General features: G+C 46.7%; 1 long non-coding RNA gene across 1 annotated transcript; it reads left to right on the top strand.

Moving 5' to 3' along the window:
• The first annotated feature begins 11,752 nt into the window (after nucleotides 1-11,752).
• Nucleotides 11,753-17,134, top strand: LOC309606893. The gene is made up of 2 exons (XR_014232103.1): nucleotides 11,753-11,997; nucleotides 16,441-17,134. It is a non-coding gene; the product is annotated as an uncharacterized lncRNA (long non-coding RNA).
• Nucleotides 17,135-23,103: the final 5,969 nt, after the last annotated feature.

The following is a 23,103-nucleotide window of genomic DNA, read 5'->3' as shown; positions in this document are numbered from 1 at the left end:
AGCAACAAGAACACCTAGTATCCAAATTTTGGCTTCTAAATATCATTCTGCGCTAAATGGAACCAGGGATTCTTGGAGAAATGGCTGATTCAATGATGCAAGCAGAGAAAGAACAAGATGAGCCTGGAACATCTTGTTCTACCAGAAAGTAAGAAAGTACCCCCAAATTAGGGAACATTTCAAAAAGATACAGAAGCCAGTTTAAAGGGGTTCCCACTGACCAAATCATAGATAATCTGGTTATCAAAATAAATAATGATAGTTACAGATCATAGGCCATTGAGCAAAATAGGAATTCATGAGTCCATACTAGTATCAATTTATAGATAAATAAATATATTGAAAATTTGATAGGAAGTATATATTCACATTGCCGCAGTATACTTCCCTACAAAATAATTATTAATTACAAGAAAAAATAAAGTAACTCCATGGTGGAGAAGCCTGGCAGATACAATTTTAATCAAGTGATCAAAATAAGCACCTCCAATGACTAAACAAATGGAAACCATGCACCAGGTGACAGGATGCATGAAAAGAAACACACCACCACGTCTGTGCTATTCTTGCCAAAGATGCAAAACCTGAATTCAATGAGGAAATATCGACTAAACCCAAGTTGAGGTACCTCCTGTAAAATAACTGGGCTATTCACTTTTAAAATGTCAGAGTCAAAAAAGTCAGGAATTCTATAAAGGATATTTATTGGGACTAGTAGCAAAACTTGAATAGAGTCTGTGGATGAGAATTTGAAGGAGAATGTGTTTGCTCGTAGGAAATATATGCTAAATTATTCTGGTGGATGGAGCTTCAGGGGCTTTTTAAAAATTTCTCCTGTATTTATTTAACTCTCCTTTAACTTTTTTAAAAAATTAAACTTTTAATTTTGAGATAATTATAGATTCATATGCAGTTGTAAGAAGTAACGCAGACAGACCCTGTGCGCCCTTTACCCAATTCCTCCTGATGGGACACCTTGCAAAGCTGTCGTACAACATCACACTCAGGATACTGGCTTGGAGACAGTCAAGACACAGAACATTTCCATCACCACAAGGATCCCTTGTGTTGCCATTTTATAAACACCCCCACCCCTCCTACCCTCACTTCCTTCTCTTTTCTTTCTTTTTTATTAAAGTCTAGTTGATTTACAATGTTGTGTTAATTTCTGCTGCACAGCAAAGTGATTCAGTTATACATATATCTATATCTATCTATATATATATACACATATACATACACACACACACATACACACATTCTTTTTTATATTTTTTCATTACGGTTTATCACAGGATATTGACTCTAATTCCCTGTGCTATACAATAGGACGTTGTTGTTTATTCATTCTATATATAATAGTTTACATCTGCTAACCCCAAACTCCCACTCCAACCCTCCTCTACCCGCCTTTCCCCTTGGCAACCACAAGTCTGCTCTCTATGTCTCTCACTTCCTTCTTAACCCCTGGCAACCACTAATCTGGTTCCCATTTCTATAACATGGTCGTTTTAAGAGTGTTACATAAATGGAATGATATACTTTGTAACCTTTTTGGATTGGTTTTTTTTTCACCCAGCATAATTCTCTGGAGATTCATCCAGGATGTATCAATAGTTGGTTCCTTTTCAGTGCTGAGTAGAATTCCACAGTATGGAGGTGCCACAGTCTGTTTAACCATTCATCCATTGAAGGACATCTAGGTTGTTTCCAGTTTTGGGCAATACAAATAAAGCTGCTATAAACATTTGTGGAACTTCAGGTTGGTGAATTACTCTCAAGTAGTTCAAAGACAAAAAGGTTTTATACTGTTTTTGCGACTTTTCTGTAAATCTAAGGTTGTTTCAAAACAAAAAATAGAAATAAAAGGAAAAAAAAGTGGAAAATTCTTTCTTAAGATACAAGGAGACCATTACAGGAAACTTTTAGTCAAGTTCTTTCTTCTCCTGAAGAGATGCTGGAAAACATTCTTCTTTCTCTTCTGGATAACGTCAGGCGTTGAGGTGAGACCCAGAGCAGTGTGATCATCTCACTACAAGCCTCAGAGGAAGCAGAGCCCAGAGGATCCCAGGCAAATGGTCCAGAGCCCCTGGATTAAGTCAGCCTAGAACCCAGCCTTCCTCTGAACTTCCAGCTACAGGCGTCATTAAAATTCCTTGTTAGTTAAGCTAGTCGTGCTGGGTTTTCAATTATTTGCCACCAAAAGCTTCTTGACTGATTCAGTCATTGAAAAAGGATACCAGGGTCCCCTAGCAATGAATCCCATTCCCATTATAACAAATGTTATTGCTCCTGGGTAAATAAAATGTTTCCTGTTTACCAACATGGACAGTGGGGAAATACATGTACTGGGTATCTTCTGGAGATCGTTCACTGTGACTTTCAGATTCCAAGTAAAAGGCAGACCAGAGAGTGAAGGAATGTGCTCGGTGTATCACAGTGGGGCACCTCAGTAGGAACAGGAATGAACACTGAGTGAGTAATCAAGCAACTAAGCTGAACGTAGTCCTAGAGAACTTTTATAAGTCTGCAAAAATTTTTCCCAGTCTTTCCTTTTCTACCTAAAAACCTTATGTGGTACTATTTACATTTCTATTACTTTTTCTCTTCTGGCTAAATGTTATTATTCTTTCCTCAGTAACCTTGAACAACTTACCAGTACCTGAAAGACGAAGTCTCATCGTGTCATAACACTCAAGGTCCTTCCTAAGCAGACTCCAAACCATGGCGCGCATCTGTCCTCTTTCTCAATATACCTTATTCTCCAGCCTTACTTTTCACACGGGTCTATGCTACAGGCTCAACATCTGGGTCCCCCACCCAGTCCCCAAGTGCGTATGTTGAAGCTTAATCCCCAATGTAATGGTACTGGGAGGTGGGCCTTTCGGGGTGATTAGGTCATGAGGGTGGAGCTCTCATGAAGGTGACTGATGCTCTTACACAAGAGGCCCCACAGAGCGCCCCTCTCCCTTCTGCCATGTGAGGACACAGTGAGGTGGCGCCATCTATGAACCAGGAAGTGGGCTCTCACCAGACACTGAATGTGCCAGCAACGTGAGCTTGGACTTCCAGCCTCTGGAACTGTGGGAAAGAAATGTCTGTTGTTTATAAGCCACACAGAGCAGCTTAAATTCCACCCTGGTATTTTTGTTACAGCAACCCAAACCGACTAAAACAGGCCACACTCCACAGCTGAAGAAGGGAGTTACAAATATGGAAAGGGGAAAAACTAGACTGAACCCTGAGGTGTTGTTTGGGATTGGAAGACTGGTGTGAGCTCACAGATTTCAATATGGATAGATGGATATAGACGTAAATGCAGGGGCGTATCAGGACAACTACTCACGACATTTACTACGTGAGCAGGTTACGGACGAGGTCCTTTAAGATGTCTGCTAGGGCGGAAAGGCAGCAGCCGGCACGAGATGGTGTCGGCGTCTTATCCCGCTTTCTCGGTGCTTCCAGGTGCCTTTTAAGGCAGATGTGATGCAGGAGTCCAAGGCAGTGCGTGTGTCCCCAGCAGCTCCTCCTGAGTCAGTGGCACCCACAAGCTCTGACGACCATGTTCCTGTATTTTTTCAGGATGACGTTGGAGTTGTCGTCAAAGCAAAGCACTGAGATGGCATTCAGTTTTGTCGGCTCACAGCACGGTTTGGGGACGTACTCGGGATTCATAAGGTGAACCAGGGTCTGCCCGATGGCATGGCTGGTGGCGTTCATGTGCGCGTTGAGAGGGAAGGAGCATGCTCCATCACAGTAGTTGGCAGCGTAACCCTTGGGTGCAATGATCCAGTCCTGCCACCCCAGGCCCCTGTCCACCGAGGGACCTAGAAGCCATAACACTCTAGTAATCAATGAGAATGCCTACTCACAGGAAATTTTTACTTCTTTATGCTTTTTTGTGCCTAACCCTACAGGTGCTCTTCCTAACAGAATTCCACTGATATGAAATTACAGCATGTAGAGCACCAAGTGTATGGCATCGATTAGTATTTATCCCTGCCCCTCCAGCAAAGTGGGGCTCAAATGTCATCTCTCCTGTGAGGCCTCCTCAGGATATGCAGGCAGATTAACTTCTCCTGCCTCCGCACAGGGAGGATTTTCCGCACCTTCACGTTAACATCAGTTCATCCCTCCTTGCTTTGGGGCTCATCGCCCCACTCTGTTGTGAATTTTGTGGGCAGGATCTGACTCTTTTTCCCAGTCCCCAGCTCCTAGCACAGGGCCTGGCACAGGCGCTCGGTTAGGACAGTTTCGATTAGATGGAGTCCCTCCGTGGACCACACTGGCCCACCTGCAGAGCTAATCCCTGCCATTGGCATCATTAGCTCTGGGCCTCACCCATGGAAATCAACCATTCATGGGGAATCCAGGACGAGACCACCTGAGCCCTTTGTTCCAGCCCGATTTCTGTAGAAGACAATTTCACTTGCTGAACAGGAGGCAGTCTTCAGAGAGGTGACTCACCTGCTTGACAGGTCTATCTCAGAAACATTTGCCTTGATGCTTTGCTTTTGCTGCAAAATAAGCCCACCTCCACTTTGCCACTGGAGGTGGCGGGTACATGAGTGTTCGCATTTTTATGACGGCTTCCTTGGAGGCTGACTGGGCAAGCTCCCTGGCGGGGTGATGAAATGGCCAGGATCTGGCTCACCAGGGAGGCTGCAGAACTCCAAATATGCTGTTCTGAGCAAGCGCCCAAGCGGGAAGAAAGCTGCTGTGAGCAGAGACGAAAAAACCCTGCGCTCTCAGCTCACAGGTTTCCTCACTAACCACACAGACCAGGGTGAGCTTCAGAGAGGCACTTTTGCCGCCGAGAATCTTGGATAGAAGAGGAAATGGCAAATCTTCCTGAAGGCTCTGACCTCGACAAAGCCCTGTATTCATTTTTTATTACCGCCAGAGCATATCACTGCAAATGTAGCAGCTTAAAACCACACCATTCCTTATTTCACAGTTCTGTAGCTCAGCAGTCTGGGTACAGTGTGGCTCCACTGGGTCCCCTTTTTAGAGGCTACAGGGGTGAAATCAAGCTGTCAGCAGGGCCGCATTCCTTTACTGGGGGCTCTGAGGAAGAATCTGCTTCCAAGCTCACTCAGACTGCTGGCCAAATTCAGTTCCTTGTGGCTGTGGAAGTGAGGTCCCTGTCTCCTTGCTGGCTGTCAGCTGAGGGCACCCTCAGTTCCTAGAGGCCTCCCTAGAATCCGTGCACGTGGCTCCTACATCTCAGAACCAGCAAAGGCACACTGAATCCCTCCCAGGACTAGACTCTCCCTGACTTCCCTTTCTGTTGTGTCTCTCTAACTCCGTCCAGAGAAAGGTCTTTGCTTTTTAAGGGCTCAGATGATTAGGTTGGGCCCACCCAGATAATCTCCCGATCTCAAGATGAGTAACCTAAATTACATCGGCAAACCTCCTTTTGCCAGGTAAGGTACACCCAGGTTCCAGGATCGGAGTATGGACATCTTCGGGGACCATATTGGACCTCTGTATCACAGAGCCCTACACTGACATCACAGAAGTAGGACCCACCTGGCATGAATACAACTGGGCTTTTTCAATTCAGTACAGCTGGTCTTTGATTTGTACTCTGGGGGGGAAAACTTTAAATCTCCAAATATAGAAAACCTAGGCTTTTGAGTATGTTTCTGAGACACATTACTATTCATCCTTAAGGCTTATGGAATTGCACCCACAGCTCACTCCCTACCTCTGGGAACTGCTCCAGGATCTGGAGTCCAAGAAGTCCCTCAGGGCCAGGGAGAGCCCAGGATTAAACACACAGTAAGACCGGGGTCAGTTATTACAGGACATGTGCTTAAAGTTAGGTTCAGAACAGGCTGAGAAGGGAACGCAAGGCAAAATTCCCATTTGGTGATGGCTTAGACGAAGCCTAAGATCTAGGGCCGGATCTAAGCCAAGTGCTGTGAACAGGTGAGGGACACAAGTTCTTGTGGAGGCAACCAACCTCCATTACACAGTCAGAGCTAGGGAAACCTGGTTCCAGGTATCTGATACAGTTAAAGGAAGCTGAGGCCCAAAGAAAGGAAATCCATGCTCTGGAAGAACTGGGCACTATATAATAAGGAATAACTGTGAGAAGTAGGGTTTTATGGTCAAAGCAGGTCCAGTAACAGGATCAGCTAGATGAGAGTAGATAAGCCCTGTAGAGCCCTGCTTTAGCACTGAATCGGATACAGGGGTCTGGGGCACCGTCAAACTTTAGGGAGAAGAAAAGGGAGCCAGTTACCCCGAGGCAGGCCCGCTTCAAGACCCTGGACATATAACCGTGCAAAAGTCACTGTCCTTCCCCAAGGACCACAGGGTCTAGGCGGCACTAATTCCACATGAAAAGGGCTGAGAAAAGCCAGCAGCAGGGCTGAGGTGGCACATAGGAGGAACAAGAAACGCTTCTTCCATATAGAGACCTAATGCTCAAGGAGGAGTTACGTTGGTAGTAGCCTCCAGCAAAGATGTGGTAAGACTCAGACCGGGGAGAGAACGAGGCCTTCCAGGAGTTTAATGAGTAGTTCGGTCAGGCCAGGGTTTATGAACACGAGGTCCACCTTCCTTCCACTAAAACCTCACTGCCTAGCAGTCCACCTTCTCTCCTAGCATTTGAACAGTGTTCTAAGGCTGTGTCATTACAATGAACATGTCTGAAATGGTCTTGCTTATTTTGGCAAGAAATTTCTCTCTGCCCCTTCTCTCCACCGTGGGATAATGTCAGGATTCAAGACTAACCTGTTAGCCCAACGTTTCCTTTCAACCCTAAAAGAGGTGGAGCCAAGACTGGCTCTCAGCCCAGTGGCCTCAGGTGCAGTCACGACTTGTACTGTCCTTGCGCTCATGGTGACCTGCTTAGAAATGACTCTCCTCTGGCCACAGCCCTCTGTTCCTCAGAAATAACTTCTGGCCAGAAAGACACGTGCTCTGTCTCCTCCACTGAACATGCTTCAGCAGTCCCTCCCCACCCATCTGTCCAGCCACGGTCCCTGCTCAGCCTGAACTGTCAGGACATTGACTCAGTGCAGCAAGCATGCCCCAAAGCATAAAGCTACGTGCTGCACTGCACAAGTCAGGAGGGTTAACTGACCGAAGCTGTGCTGAACCAGGACACTAAGATTAACTAGAATACGCAGGGTTAACCATCTACTTCAAAGTGAAGTTTATTATTGAATAGAAATGTTGTTCTAATGTTTTGCCCTCTGTTCCATATCTGTTTTCTAATGCTGAGCCAAAGGAATCCCATTTGGCAAGTATCATCATGTCCTCCATTCTCTAAATAACGTTCAAACATCCTCTAATAAACGTAGCAGACTTTTCTCTGAATTTTCAGCATACTTGGAACCGTCTATGGCTTGAGCTCATCCGAGTTTGCTAATAGCACAGATGATCAAAGCAAGCAGGAGAGATGAACAGAGTCAGTCAGGGGCACTCAGGGAAATGTAACTAATAGAATGTATGTGTACATATGTATACATGGAGAGAGAGAGAGAGAGAGAGACTTATTTTGAGGCACTGTCTCACAAGTTTATGGAGACCTGCAAGTTCACTATTTGCAGGATAGGCCGGCAGGTTGGAGGCCAAGAAAAGAGCCGGTGCTGCAGTTCGAGTCTGAAGGCTATCTGCTAGCAGAATTTCTTCTTGCTCAGGGGTGGTTCTATCCAGGCCTTCAACTGACTGAATAAGGCCCACCCACATTATGGAGGGCAAACTGCTTTATTCAAACATTTATCCACCCATTTAAATGTTAATCTCATCCAAAAACACCCTCCCGGAAGCATCCAGAATACTGTTCAAACACATATCTGGGCCCTGCGGCCCAGCCAAGTTGACACATAGAATTAACTATTACAGCTTCTAATTGGGACGCCCTCCTTTTGCTTCACTGACAAAGGCTTCAGGACTGTCTGGCTTTCCTCCCCTCCTTGTGACTGTCCCACCTCTTGGTCCCCTCTGGTTGTTCTGCTCCCAAGCCTGGCTGAAGAGAGGCCCAGCCTCCCCTCCTTGCTGTGCTGAAGACAGGCATTCAGGCTTATTTTGTCTGCAATGCTTTTCTACTAATCATGCCCAGAAACAACCCAGGTGTAACAAAAACTACAAATGTGAAGATTCAAGAATTAGAAAACGATGCTTTCTTCCCATCCAGGACCCAGTTCTTGATGCCCTTTCTGAGATGGAAATTGGAAATGTCAGGCTTTTTTGTCTACTTATACCCTTGAAGGTAGATCTTTTCCAACCACTGGTCTTTGAACACCTGAAGTTGCAACAAGGCAAAATATAAGCCACTTGCAAAAGGCCTTTAATCTGAAGAGGATTGTCTGCATTTCTGAGGAAGTTTTAACTCTCCGCTCTGGGCCTCTTCTTCAAGAAGGAGTAGTCCCTTGGGGCATATTCTCCCCGGAGGCTTATCCCTAGAGAGGAATTTATAAAATCTTTCGAACACTGTGTACGATCACTTCACAAAGCCTAAGGAGTCAAGGTTTTTAACTGGGCAGGAAATTAAAGTTATTATTTTTCCTCCTCCTCCTCTTCTCTCACTCCACACTAGGAAAGTTAGGAACTCCCACCTTTTCCAAAGAAGAGAATCCAGCAGCCACAGTGCCAAGGCCCTCAGCTCTGTGCTCTGGCCCAGCCCTCTCACCATCCAGACCCTGTACCCACCACACCCTGTCCCCTCCTTGGGCTGACTTTCCACCACCTATTCCACGGCCGAGCCAGATGGGCAAACAGTGGGAAGTTGTGGCTTTCTCCCTCTTTTTCTTAACTGTTTGAAAATTTTAGGACCTTTACTATTATCATTATTCTGGAGAGGGAAAATAGACGCAGAATCTTAAGAATTACAGAAACCATCAGAAGAGGCCACAGGGTGAAAATTTCTGTGGAGCACTTGTTTAATTCATCTGACCACACCTACTTTTCTGTCTCATCACCACTGGTAACGGATGAGTCTAGGACCCCACCATCTGATGCCTTCATGACCCCCACTGCCTCCTCACTGGCCTCCATCTCACCTACAAACCCTCCACCCTTCAACCCATCCTCCATGGGCTCTCAGGTTACTCCTTCCTAAAACGCCCCCTTCAGACAGATACATCCTCCTTCAAAACTTTCAGTGGGTTCTCAGTTCTAGCCCAGACCCTCCCCAACCCGAACATAACCTACCTTTCCCAATATGTCCACCCACGCCCTCATTCATTCATTCATTGGATATATACATTGAGCATCTAGTCGGTGCCAGGCCCTAGAGATACAGGTCAGGGTGAGCTAGGTTAGGCACAGTCTCTGCTCTCATGGACTTACAACCTGGCCGGGAGAACAGAGACTTCAACAAGTCGTTTCAGTGAGGTGTGACGAGATGACAAGGAGGAAGATAAGGTGCCAACATCCCGTCCCACCTGGGTCAACTCTCTATTCCCACTTGGCTGGTTTCCTCACCGACCACTGAAAACAGAACGTTCCCTCCGCTGAGCATTTGCTCAACCACCTCCTTCCCCTATGATGCTTCCCCTGAAAACCCTACCTGTCCTTCGAGGGCCAGGACATGTCCTGCCTTCTCTGTTTTTCCTGATCCATGAAACCTAGAAGGAACCTTCATTTCCTTCTAAAGCATGGTCCCAGGCAGCATCTTCTAAACCCTGCGAACTCTGCATTCCAATTCATCATGAGAGGGGTGCTCACCCTGCCTTCTCAACCACGGCAGCTCACACTGGGGGCAACAAGAGAGCCCACACCCCGCATGCCCCTCGCCGAGCCCCCAGTGCTCTAGGCGCCATGCAGGTGCTGCCTTGTTTCTTCATGGCCACCCTGCAAATATTTATTATCCCTGTTTGTTTGTTTTTTAAATGTCTTTACTGGAGTATAATTGCTTTCCAATGGTGTGTTAGCTTCTGCTGTATAACAAAGTCAATCAGCTATATGCACATACATATATCCCCATATCTCCTCCCTCTTGTGTCTCCCACCCTCCCTATCCCACCCCTCTAGGTGGTCACAAAGCACCGAGCTGATCTCCCTGTGCTATGCAGCTGCTTCCCACTAGCTATCTATTTCACATTTGGTAGTGTATATATGTCCCCGCCACTCTCTCACTTCGTCCCAGCTTACCCTTCCCCCTCCCTGTGTCCTCAAGTCCATTCTCTACGTCTGCATCTTTACTCCCATCCTGCCCCTAGGTTCTTCAGAACCTTTTTTTTTTTTTTTTTAGATTCCATATATATGTGTTAGCATACGGTATTTGTTTTTCTCTTTCTGACTTACTTTGTATGACAGACTCTAGGTCTATCCACCTCACTACAAATAACTCAGTTTCATTTCTTTTTATGGCTGAGTAATATTCCATTGTATATATGTGCCACATCTTCTTTATCCACACCTCTGTCGATGGACACTTAGGTGGTTTCCACGTCCTGGCTATTGTAAACAGAGCTGCAATGAACATTGTGGTACATGACTCTTTTTGAATTATGGTTTTCTCAGGATATATGCCCAGTAGTGGGATTGCTGGGTTAAATGGTACTTCTATTTTTACTTTTTTAAGGAACCTCCACATTGTTCTCCATAGTGGCTGTATCAATTTACACTGCCACCAACAGTGCAAGAGGGTTCCCTCTTCTCCACACCCTCTCCACCATTTATTGTTTGTAGATTTTTTGATGATGGCCATTCTGACCGGTGTGAGGTGATACCTCATTGTAGTTTTGATTTACATTTCTCTAATGATTAGAGATGTTGAGCAAACAGGATAGAAAGCCCAGAGATAAACCCTTGCACATATGGTCACCTTATCTTTGATAAAGGAGGCAAGAATACACAGTGGAGAAAAGACAGCCTCTTCAATAAGTGGTGCTGGGAAAACTGGACAGCTACGTGTAAAAGAATGAAACTAGAACACTCCCTAACACCATACACAAAAATAAACTCAAAATGGATTAAAGACCTAAACGTAAGGCCAGACACTATAAAACTCTTAGAGGAAAACATAGGCAGAACACTCTATGACATAAATCTCCACAAGATCCTTTTTGACCCACCTCCTAGAGAAATGGAAATAAAAACAAAAATAAACAAATGGGACCTAATGAAACTTAAAAGCTTTTGCACAGCAAAGGAAACCATAAACAAGACGAAAAGACAACCCTCAGAATGGGAGAAAATATTTGCAAACGAAGCAACTGACAAAGGATTAATCTCCAAAATATTATCCGTGCCCTCCTGGGGGATAAACAAAGGCTGCAAGAGGCACAGTAACTTGCCGGAGGTCAGCAGGCAGTCCGCACAGCTGCAGCGCGGGCCCCGGGGTCCGCCCCCTGCTGCACCCGGCGCTTTCCCTGCCAGCACCGCCTCCCTGCTCAGCGCCCCCGAGGGTCAGGAGCTGCTTCCCCTTCATGGGGAGGAGCACAGGGAATCCCAGGGCCCTGGCTTGCTGACTTTCTAATTAGCCTGAGAGAAGGCACCACTTTAAGTCCATCATCCCTCCAGCTTCTGGGCTGCAAAAGACAGGCCAAGTTTTCACGCTGAGCCCGTGAAGCCTCAGGACCCCTATTCAGGCTCCCCCAGCCCTGTGATCCAACCTGTACTGTTATTCATTTTCATTCAGACGCGCGCAGGGCAGCCCTGATCGCAGACACGGGGAGCCCGGGAGGATGAAAGGAGCGGCGCGCGGGCGCGTGCCGCGGCGGGGAGAGGCCGACCGGCACGCCGGGCAAGAGGCAGGCTCAGATCGCAGCCCCGCCTCTGCCGCCTGTCGAGGGCCGTCCTGTGCCGCAGCCTCACGTGTCAGCGCTGAGCTCAGCTATTCCCACGCTCTGCCTCATTCATTCCACTAGTCACCGGAGTCCGGTGTGAAACAAAGGAGCCGGCTCTTCCAGAAACATCCTACTTCACCTGTGCCTGGACAAGCATTTCTCAGCCTCTCTGCAGAGCCCTGGGGTCAGGCTGTCAGGTGCCTACCCGGCCCCAAGTAAAGGAAGAAGAAAAGACACATCACTGAAGGTGAAGCGCTGTCCAGGGGTTCCAAGCCACAACAAAGGAACTCTCTCTCCCTCTTTCTAAAAATACACACATATACCACTGCCATCACCTTCATCCGCCACCAGCTCTTTCAGCTCCTTAGCTGTTTCCACATCATCTCCACTATTCCACCAGGCCCTGGAGAAGGTGCGGATTTCACCCTGTATCTACACATGCACACGCGTCACACACACACACACACACTCATTCTTTTTAGCTCTCAGAGTCGCAGAATAGGAGCACTAGAGGGATCTTCAGAGAGTCTCTAATGGGAGCGATAACAAAAACATTCTTCCTAGAGATGAGTGTTTCTCCTGGACGTTACTCCATTCGCAAAAATAAAATTGGGAGTTTGAGCTGGCCTGTCCTTTCTAAGGCTGTGTCTCCCCCTACCCTGTGATCTCTGTCTCCCCACGACCCTCTGAAGGCAGGACAATGGCTTATGCTTCTTGGTAAAGTGTTCTAACCTACTTTTCACGTTCGTCCATCTAAGACTAGATTACTAGCCCGCCCAGGGGGCTCACTCACAAGCTGGAGATGGGGTGGGGGAGGACGCCACACCAGCTACCACCCTTCCTCTCACTACCTTCGGATTCAGGATTGGTTTTTATTTTTTCCAGTTTTATAGAGGTATAAATGACGAATAAAACTGTAAGGTATACAGCATAATAGATATATGTATACACTGTGAAATGATGACCACAATTAAGTTGATTAACACATCTATCAGCTCACACAGTTACCATGGTGTGTGTGTGTGGTGACAACGCTTAGGATCTATTCTCTTAGCATATTTCAAATATACAATACAGTGTCGTTAACTATAGTCACCATGCCGTACATTAGATCCCCAGAACTTATTCGTTTTATAACTGAAAGCTTGTACACTTTGACCAACATCTCCCCATTTCCACCCGCCAACCCCTGTCAATCAACATTCTACTCTGTATTTCTACAACTTCAACTTTTTTTTAAGATTCCACATAGGAGTGAGATCATACAGTATTTGTCTTTCTGTTTCTGGCTTATTTCACTGAACATAATGTCCCCCAGGTTCATCCATGTTGTCACAAATGGCAAGGTTTCCTTCTTTTTATGGCTGAATAATATTCTATGGTGTGTGTGTGTATGTTTAAATGTGATATATATAAATATATATCACATTTCCTTTATTCATTAATCTGTCAAAAGACACTTAGGTTGTTTCCATATCTTGGCTACTGTGAATAATGCCACAATGAATATGAGAGTGCTTCGAGATGTTGATCTCCTTTCCTTTGGATGTATATCCAGAAGCAGACTTGCTGGATCATATGGTAACTCTCTTTTGTATTTTTTGAGGAACCTCCACATAGTTTTCCATATTCGCTGTACCAACTTACATTCATGAATCTATAGATCGCTTTGGATAGTATGGACAGTTTAACAACATTAGTCCTTTCAATCCATGAAAATGGAATATGTTTCCATTTGTTTGTGTCTTCTTCAATTTATTTCATCGAAGTCTTATAGTTTTCTGTGTACAGGTCTCTAGCCCCCATGGTTAAATTTATTCCTAAGTATTTTAAGTGGGAATGTTTTCTTAATTTCTTTTTCAGATATTTTGTTGCTGGTATATAGAAATGAAAGTGATTTTTGTTAAGTTGATTGTGTATCCTCCAATTTTCCTGAATTTGTTGATCAGTTCTAACAGTTCTCGGTGGAGTCTTGGCCGGGTGCTAAGAGCCTCCCGGTGTTCTCTAGCGCAGTGCCCTGAAGCACTCAAGTTTGTGAGCTTTCTCCCAATCCCACAGCCACCTGCGAAGTCTTGTGCTCACCATCCATGGGAGCATGCGCCAGGAGCTGGCCACGCGGGGAGAGGAGGTTGAAGTGCACAGAACGTTAGAGGTGCCCATGGGCCAGTTAGGTGGACCACAAGTGAGGTGTCCCCGCTGGCCTGTGGGGGAGCTTCCTGACGGAGCCCACAAGCCTTTAACAGGATGAACTGCAAAGCAGCTAGCAGCATCCTTTTGATGAGTTCTGAGTCCTAGCTGCTGTGCTCCCAGCCCCTCCCAACTCCTCAACTGTGCAAATCACCTCAGTATTCTGCGTGGGGTGAGAAGGAAGTGGGCCCCTTGAGCAGCATCCCACACAGCTCAGGAAACTGGGTGCTCACTCACACACTGTCACTTTTCCCTGGGAGAGAAATGCAGCCCAAGGGGGGGTCTCTCTTGGCACTAAGCTGTGCCACCTTGGGGGAGAAGTGATGCAGGTGAAGGAGAAGAAACCATTCTTCTTACCCTCTTCAATGCATCCAGTCTCAGATTTTTCTGTTGGACCTTCTCTGCTGGACTCCTGGACTCCCACAAAGGTACTTTTGTCCATGCGTGATTGTCAAATCAACATTCTGTGAGGGGAGGACAGTAGAAATTTCCAATTCTGCTATCTTTCTGACATCACACGCCTCAGGATTCATTTCAGATTTCATGATTCTCTAGTACCTTGTAAGTCCTCTCAGAGATGGCTTCTGCATATCTTTAGGTGGGGAGATTGTATAAAAACATGGTTAGTTCTAGGAAACCCTAAATCCTCCCTTACTGTCCAGGATATAAAGACCTTCTATTTGTTTCGTCGACTTGGGGAATCTTTACTGTCAGTCCAAGGCATCTTTGGTAATTAACGTTATCAACTAATCTTGAACTTTCTCTCACTCTCATGTTTCTTACACCTGGACTCTCATTCCTGCTTCTTTTCTCTCTCTCAGGACAATGTAGTACTTAGGGCTGTTGGGTTAGCTTGCCTGGACTCCAACCCTTTGCTACCTCCTAGCTTTGTGACCTTATTTGCTCTGAGTATCAGTCTCCTTTCTGTTAGCTGGGAAGATGGTAATATCTGGCCAAGTGGATTAAAGAATAAGTGAGATAATGCTTGCAAAATTCTTAGCAGAGACTGCCACATACTAAGAGCTCTGCGTTGATTATTTATTGGTCCTTCTCATGTAGAGTTATAGGCATTCATCGTTCACAGTGGTCGCCCCTACTCCAGGCTCTTGCGGGCTTTAGCTACAACCTGCAACAAAGATAAGTATTGTAGCGGAGCCTATTCAACAAGCAAGTTAACTTCCTGGAACCACTTAAAACCAAAAATGATGAGCTTCCTCACAGAACCCAGGACTGGTCCAATCCTAAAATGAAGCATAGATGGCTCTGTCTCTGGGAATTGTAGAGGTGAATGGACAGAGCTAAAAGCCAAATTGTTTCTTCAGCTAATTTTACATTATCCTTTGATTCTGACTCACGGCCTCTTTCTTTTTTCTTCATCCTAAATATGCACCTTCACCAAATCCTGTCTTCTCTTGCTCTACGCAGCTTCCCTCTGGGGCCAGTGCACACCCAGGGATCACTTCCAGGCTCCTGTCTCCTGAATCTGATGCTCTAGTTCCAACTTCTTTCCAGGCTTCCAGTTCCAAATTTCCAGCTGTGGGATGTTTCCACTTAGATGTCCCCCCAGCACCTCAAACCCAGCAAGTGGAAAACAGCTCGTTATCTGCCCACACACACCAGCTTCTTTTTCCACTCATGGCACCCTCTTACTCCTTGTCACTGGTCTTACAAACCTCAGCCACCTCTCTCCACCTGCACCCCTCAGCCTATCTGTAGCTAATATTATACCTGTTTTTCTTTCTTTGAGCATTAGCACTCCTTACTTCCCATGTGCTCTACCAGCCCTGTCTGTCTGGCCCTCCTCACCTCCTGCCCAGACCTCCTGTAGCAGCCCCCCCAACCCATTCCCTTGGCTTCAGCCAATCATTTGTCCAAGCCAGCCTGTGTGCTGCCACCAGACTGACCTTTGACCCAGGCACACCTCTGTTTCAAACCATTCGTCTTCCACGTTGCCTGTGACTGTCTCTGGCTCTGGCATGCAGGAACCGCCTCACTTCCACCTCAGCTTAACTCTCCCCCTTTATTTTCCACAGGCTCAGCCAAACAAGTCCCACCGCGATCTCCAAGCGTGCTTTGTCCTTGTTGCCTTGTGCCTTTGCAACCTCCTCTCTCAAATCCAACTTTGTCCACAGCCCCTCTTTATTCTTCAAAGCTCAGCTCGGCGTCCCTCCCTCTCATGAAGTCTTGTCCCATTTCCCAAGCAGAAATAACCCCTTAGAAAGTCTCACTCCTCTGAATCCCCAAAGCTCTTTGAGTTCCCTTTGGATGCTTTCAAGAATTTAATTCAACAAACACATACTGAACACAAATGAAATGAGAGAGTGTTGACCCTGGGTGACAAGGGAAGGGAGTAGAGGAGGGCAGGTCCTCTTCTCTCAGTACCTCAGTTATCAGACCCACAGGCCAACAGCTCCGAGACATAGCAAAGCTATGATGGAGTTGGGAAGAATGTGCCCTTAGAGTTAGGAATTTCTCAGCTTTCCTTTCTCCCCCACACGCCTAGGGCTGGGTCCCTCCTTCCTACAGCAGGGTTTTCAAGCTCCACTGCAAGAAGCCCAGGCTCTGTGAGATCCTGCCAAGGTTCCACGGGGTCACTTCGGAAGTAGAGGTAGGCTTTGAATATTTTCTGAGATTACATCCCTTTACTATGCTTTATATATTGTCATAATACTTCTGAAAGCAATTCCTTTTTCTGCCTTTATCCAAATTATACCTATAAATACCCAGAAAATGCTCATTTTCTCCCAGATACGAAGACTGGGCCAGAGAAGGAACTCAACGGAACTGTCACCAAAAAGAATAAAATGCATTTCATTTGTCATATTGTGGGTCATGTAATAACGTAAAATGTAAAAGAAAATATTATAACTCCTCAGAACCTCTATTCTCAACCTGAATGTATCAGTATTTCCTCTTTATCATGTTTTCTCAGACACCCCCTCATCTCCTCCACCGCAGCTCCACCTGACCAGGTTCCTGGATGAACCACGGCCCCCTGTCCCCGCATAAGACACGCCACAGTCAAGAAGCTAGGCAACCGGTCCAGTGGCTAAGACTTCACCTTCCACTGCAGGGGGTGCAGGTTCGATCCCTGGTCGGGGAGCTAAGATCCCACACGCCTCACGGCCGAAAAATCAAAACATCAAACAGAAGCAATAGTGTAACAAATTCAATAAAGACTTTAAAAACGGTCCACATTAAAAAAAAATAAAAATAAAAAATATAAACATAGTGTCACAAAATATTTAAAAAAAAAAAGAAGCCAGGCATCAAGGAAGCTACTTGCTGACTCACCCACATACTCCTTTATTCATTCTTAGTGTGAATTATTGCTTTGAAATTTACATACCTTTACATAAATAAAACATACACATGGAGTTTAATGAATAATCCGAGAGTACACTCTTGTGTAACCCTCCTCGGGGCCTCACTGTCAATACCTGGAAGCCCCCCTTATGTCCCTCCCAATTGAAAACACACCCAACGCCCCTGTATTAGTCTGCCTGGGCTGCTAAAATACCACAGACTGGGTGGCTTAAACAACAGACATTTATTTCTCACCGTTCTGGAGGCTGGGAGGCCAAGATCAGGGTGCCAGCAGGGTCTGGTTCAGGTGAGAATCCGTTCCTGGCTTGCAGACGGCTGCCTTCTCGCTGTGTCCTCACGTGGCAGAGAGAGGAAGAGGAAGCAAGCTCTCTGGTCTCTTCTTATAAGCCCATCATGAGGGCTCCACATGGCCTCGTGACCTCATCTAAACATAATCACCTCCCAAAGGCCCCATCCCCCAATACTATCACATGGGAGGTTCGAACTGCAACATGAGTTTGGGGTGGGGGACACAAACATTCAGCCCATAACACCCCCAGAGGTAACCATCTATGTATACATCGCCAAATGATATACCAGAGCTTAGTTTTACCTGCTTTTCAACCTGAAATAAATGTGATCACAAGGTATTCTTTGTCTTGCTTCTACTGCTCGATATTATGCCCTGAAGATTTACCCCTGTCGTTTTGTGTAAAGTTTGCCCATTTCCATTGTCACAGAGTATCTCACCGTTCCCGCCGTGTTAGAATTGATGCACCTATCCTACAGGTGTCGAGTGGCTTGGGCTGAGCTGAGTGAGCCAGGCTGCCACGAGCACTCCTGCCCGTATGTACACTCTGCTGCACCTCTGCCGGGGTGTCGCCAGGAATCGACCTGAGAGTGGAAGCGCGGGACCGCAGGGTGCGTCTTCCATCTCCATAGACAACACAAGCTGTTTCCCAAAGAGGTTATTAGCAGGTTACAACTTTCCCCAGAGTTTCTGCTGCCCCAAATACTTGCCGACAATTAGTATTTTCAGCATTCTTAGTTTTTGCCTGTCTCATACGTAGTGTTACCTCGTTGGGGTTTCGGTTTGCATTTCCCTGATTACTAATGAAGTTGAACCTCTTTTCTGAGTAGCGTCCATTTGGATTTCCTCTTTGGTTTCATGCCTGTCCAAGTGTTAAGCCCATTTTCCTACTGGGTTATTTCTTTTTATGGATTTGGTTAAGTTCTTTATATGGTTGACATCCTACTCCTTTGTCAGTTTTTGTGTCACAAGTATCTTCTCCCGCATTACGGCTTATCTTTTCACTTGTCTTACGATGAAGTGCGCACTTCCGCTTTCTCCCATTGGGCTCTACGCTTGCAAACTAGGAACAGTGTGTGCTCCTAAGGCTGTGCAGCCTGGTTGTTCCAGAACACAACGCACTGAATGCCTTGGGAAAGCTTCATGAAGACCAGCTATTTAAATATGTTTATATGGACACAGAGTTATACAGACATAGAGATGCGGAAGTAGGTGAGGTGCTGCAATTATAAAAGCACTGGCGATGGAGAAGAGTCATAAGAATCTAGGAGAGGGCTTCCCTGGTGGCGCAGTGGTTGAGAATCTGCCTGCCAATGCAGGGGACACGGGTTCGAGCCCTGGTCTGGGAAGATCCCACATGCCGCGGAGCAACTGGGCCCGTGAGCCACAACTACTGAGCCTGCGCGTCTGGAGCCTGTGCTCCGCAACAAGAGAGGCTGCGATAGTGAGAGGCCCGCGCACCGCGATGAAGAGTGGCCCCCGCTTGCCACAACTGGAGAGGGCCCTCGCACAGAAACGAAGACCCAATACAGCCATAAATTAATTAATTAATTAATTAATTTTTAAAAAAAAGAATCTAGGAGAACTCTGCCTTCATTTTCATTCACAAGTGTCTCTAAGATCTCATTCCACTGCAAACACCCTGAAACTAGAATCTGTAAATGATATACCTTGGGTGTGGTTTGTGCAAGGGAGACCATGCTGAACTCCACTCGGCAAACCTAAACCCAAAGAAAAAGACCCGAAAACTGATGATTAAATGTACATTTAGAAATTTTGAGTTAAATTACAAAATAGTATAGGAGCATCATTTTTAGTAATTCCCCACTTTAACTGATTTTTTAAATTAATTATTCAGTGATTGTTTTCATTCTTCATATCAGCAAGAGGGCCACAAACCAGCAAGAATTATGCTTTATTACCATTATTTTGTATACCAAATTAAAACCATTAACATGCATAAATATTCCAGTATTTGCTTTTTTATTCTGATGAAATATACATAAAATTAACCATTTTATGTGTCCAGTTCAGGTGCGTAAAGTGCACTCACGGTGTTGTACAGCCCCCACCTCCATCCTCTCCAGAACTTTCCATCTTCCCAAACTGAAACTCTGCACCCATTAAACACTAACTCCCCATTTTCTTCTCTCTCAGGTCCTAGTAACCAGCATTCGACTGTCTGTCTCTATGAATTTGCCTGTTCTAAGTACCTCTTATAGGTACACATACAGTATTTTTCCTTTTGTGTCTGGCTTATTTCACTGAGCATAATGTCCTCAAGATTGTAGAACGTGTCAGAATCCCTTCCTTCATACTGAATAACATCCCATTGTGTGTATATATCACTTTTTGTTTCCATTCATCCTTCAGTGGACATTTGGGTTGTTTCTACCTTTCAGCTGTTGTGAACAATACTGCTATGGACATTGGTGTGCAACTGTATGAATCTCTGCTTACAATTCTTAAGGGTGTACACCCAGAAGTGGAGTTTCTGGATCATATGATAATTCTATGTTTAATTTTTTGAGGCATGCCATACTTCAGTATTGGTTTTAATGTGAAAGATTTTATAATTTCAGAAGAATTTTAAACTCTCAATCCATGGGCTCCAGTCATATACGCCATATTGTTTCTTGGGTTCCTTAGAAACTAGTCTTGGATCATAGGGCAACCTGATGCCAAGCTGGAAGGGATCCTGGAGGTCATCTAGGCCACTCTCCTCGCCTTACAGAAATGAACAGGACAGCCCGGAGAGGTGATGTGACTTGCCTACAGGCACAGTCTCTTGGGAAGACAGTCAGGGCAGAGCCTGGACCACAGAAGGTGGTCCTGAAGAAGCAGGTGCCCCAATCTCTCTAATCACAAGGGACACATGACCCCCAAAGAAGGAAGTGCTCTGCACTGAGCCTGCCTCGCCCAGCCTGGTTGCAAGGCTAAGGCCCCACCCCCCTGCACAAGTGAGCTTCCCCAAGGCCTGGGTGCTGAGCCTGGCGGATGCTCTACTGGCCCCATCAAGCACCACACCCGGGGCCACCCTAGAAGCCTGGTGCCAGTCAGCCAGTCCACACCAAGGAGGCCAGGCCCAGCTCAAACCTGTTTCCTTGTTTTCCTTTTGGGTGTCTCCTGCCCTGCCTGCTGGTCTGTATTATTCTTGTCAGGGGCCCACCCTCCTGCAGAGTCTGAAATACGCACACAGGAGCTGGTGGAGGGTTTGCTGCTTCTTCATCACCTATCCCAGTGGTGGCTGAGCTGGCTCCTGGCAAAATGTGGAATAAGGGAAGTTGGCCAGCATTTCCCAATTAATTTTCTCTCCTCCCCACTCAGGCTGTCTTCTCCAGATTCCCATGACCCTGGGCTCGCCCTCAGAACATCAGGAGTTTCCACTGCAGCACCTTTTTCCTCCAAACTCTGCCCCTCGCTGTCAGCGAGCTGCAGTGCACAAAGCAGACCCACACATTTTCTTCCGATAACAGTACTGGAACTGTCTTACACGTTGTCAAATGGGCTGTGCTGGAGAAAAACACTTTCTCGTCTGTTATCTCCAATGATCCCAACCACAGTCCTGTAGAAATATGTGGGGAAAAGATGAAAATCTTCGTTTCTTTGATGCGAACACTGATCCTCAGGAAGGTGAGTGATTTGCCCAAGAGCACACAAGTGCGAGTCCAGACATCAGAGCACATTCCTGCTTTAGCTCGGGGCTCCGGAAGAGGCAACACCAGATGAGAGATGAATGGATGAGTCCTCGTAGGGTGCAAACGTTCCAACCCAGGGCTCTTGGAGATGCAATGATCTGGCAAAGGAGCGGCTCTCAAAGGTGGGAGTGTCGGGGACCTGGGAAGACTAGAGGGACCCAGTGGGGGGGCCTTTCTATATGGCCTTTAAATCCCATGGTGATGGCAGCCGCCTAGGACTCAGGAGGTCAGAACCCTGCCATGGGGCAATAGCAACAGCGTCTTGGGATCGTGCCTGGGCCCCGAGCAGGGTGGCTGCAGACCCCTGGAACACCTAGATGAGGGGCCCAGGTTGAGGAAGACACAAGACTGCAGGTGCAGAGCTAACACTCCTGGGCCGAGCATGTCCCTGCAGGCTGCAGGGCTGTGCACCTGCCTGCTTGGAGACAGTCCCCCCACTCCAGCCCCCAGCCCTCCCTATGAATGTGCAAAGCAGTGGAGGAGAGAAGTGGCCGCGAGAAAGTGCAAAGGGAGCCGAAGTCACAGCTCCTCTCCGAAATCCTCTCCCTGATGCAGCAGAACACAGAGATGCAGGCGAGGCACCCAGGTGAGCCTGGATGCAGGGCTTGACAGCTGCCCATCTCAGCAGGAGGGCCCTATTCCTCAGAAGGGCACCTCGACGCTCTGGGGAAGTAAGTGCATGGCTTCGGCTTAAACCACGGCCTTGAGTCTCCCTAGCTGGATGGATCGGAATGAGGATAACACTCCCGGAGAATGTCGTGAGGGTGGATGGAAGCAGTGGGTACCAGAGTGAGGTGCGCTGGGGGAACCTTCTTTAAGAAGACTGTTAAGACGGCTGGCCTGAGTTAAAACAAAGTCCCCCTGGGAGGGATAACTGGCCACAGGTGACCAGGGACTCCAATTTTTCCGATTAACCTCCAGGCAATTGCACTTGCACCTGGGGTGCCTTAAAATACTGACGCCAGGCCCTCCCTCAGAGACCCTGATGTAGTCATCTGGGTGGGGGTCCCCCCATCAGGACCGAGAAAAGCCTCCCCAGATGGTTCTAACGTCCAGCCAACAGTGAGGACCACTGCCCCATGGGAACAGCCTGCAGGATGGAACATTCTGAAGGACAGGAAGGTGGGAAGCACAGGCTGGGGCGCGGGGGGCACACAAGGGAGGGCCTGGCAGAGAGGAGATAGGTGGGGGGGGCACCTTGAGGGGAAGGAGGTGGCAAACGGAAGCCCAGGGGCACCCAGGCCCACTCCCCTGCGGCCTTGCTGGGACCTCCAATGCTTTTCCAGGCACTCAATGATGGGGGGGTGGGGACACTGGCATTTGAGTGTCCATGAAAAAAATACATATATATTAATTTTCTTCTTATATACAAGAGAATGCCATCAATTTATGCCCATTTGGATGCTGGCACATTAAAGAATGAAAGAATAGTTCTATGTCTCATACTCATACAGCACTTTTACATACGAAGAACTTTTACATTGGTTATCTCAATCAAATCTACTAGTTGCCCTGGGAGAGAGACAGGACACACACCAGTATCCCCATTTTTCACAGATGAGGAAACAGGCTCAGAATCAGACGACGTGCTTAGTTCCTTAAATGTTCAGGGGCAGAGCCCAGCTGGAATTCAGCCTCTCGATGCTCTTGTGCTTTCACCGAGGCCAAAGTGCTCCTGGGGTTACGTGTCTCAGTGATCTCTTCCAAGACTGGACCACAATGTGACCAAGCTCATTCATGCAGCTCAGAGATTTAGCCTCGTCTGACCAGGACTTTGCAGTTTTCACAGGGAATATAGTTGAGTATGTTCAATTATTTGATACATTTGTACACACACCAAGAAGAATGTGTC

Source organism: Balaenoptera borealis (assembly GCF_965194805.1).
Source record: "Balaenoptera borealis genome assembly, chromosome: 12".
Classification (NCBI taxonomy): domain Eukaryota; kingdom Metazoa; phylum Chordata; class Mammalia; order Artiodactyla; family Balaenopteridae; genus Balaenoptera; species Balaenoptera borealis.
This window is presented reverse-complemented; position numbering and strand designations above follow the sequence as displayed.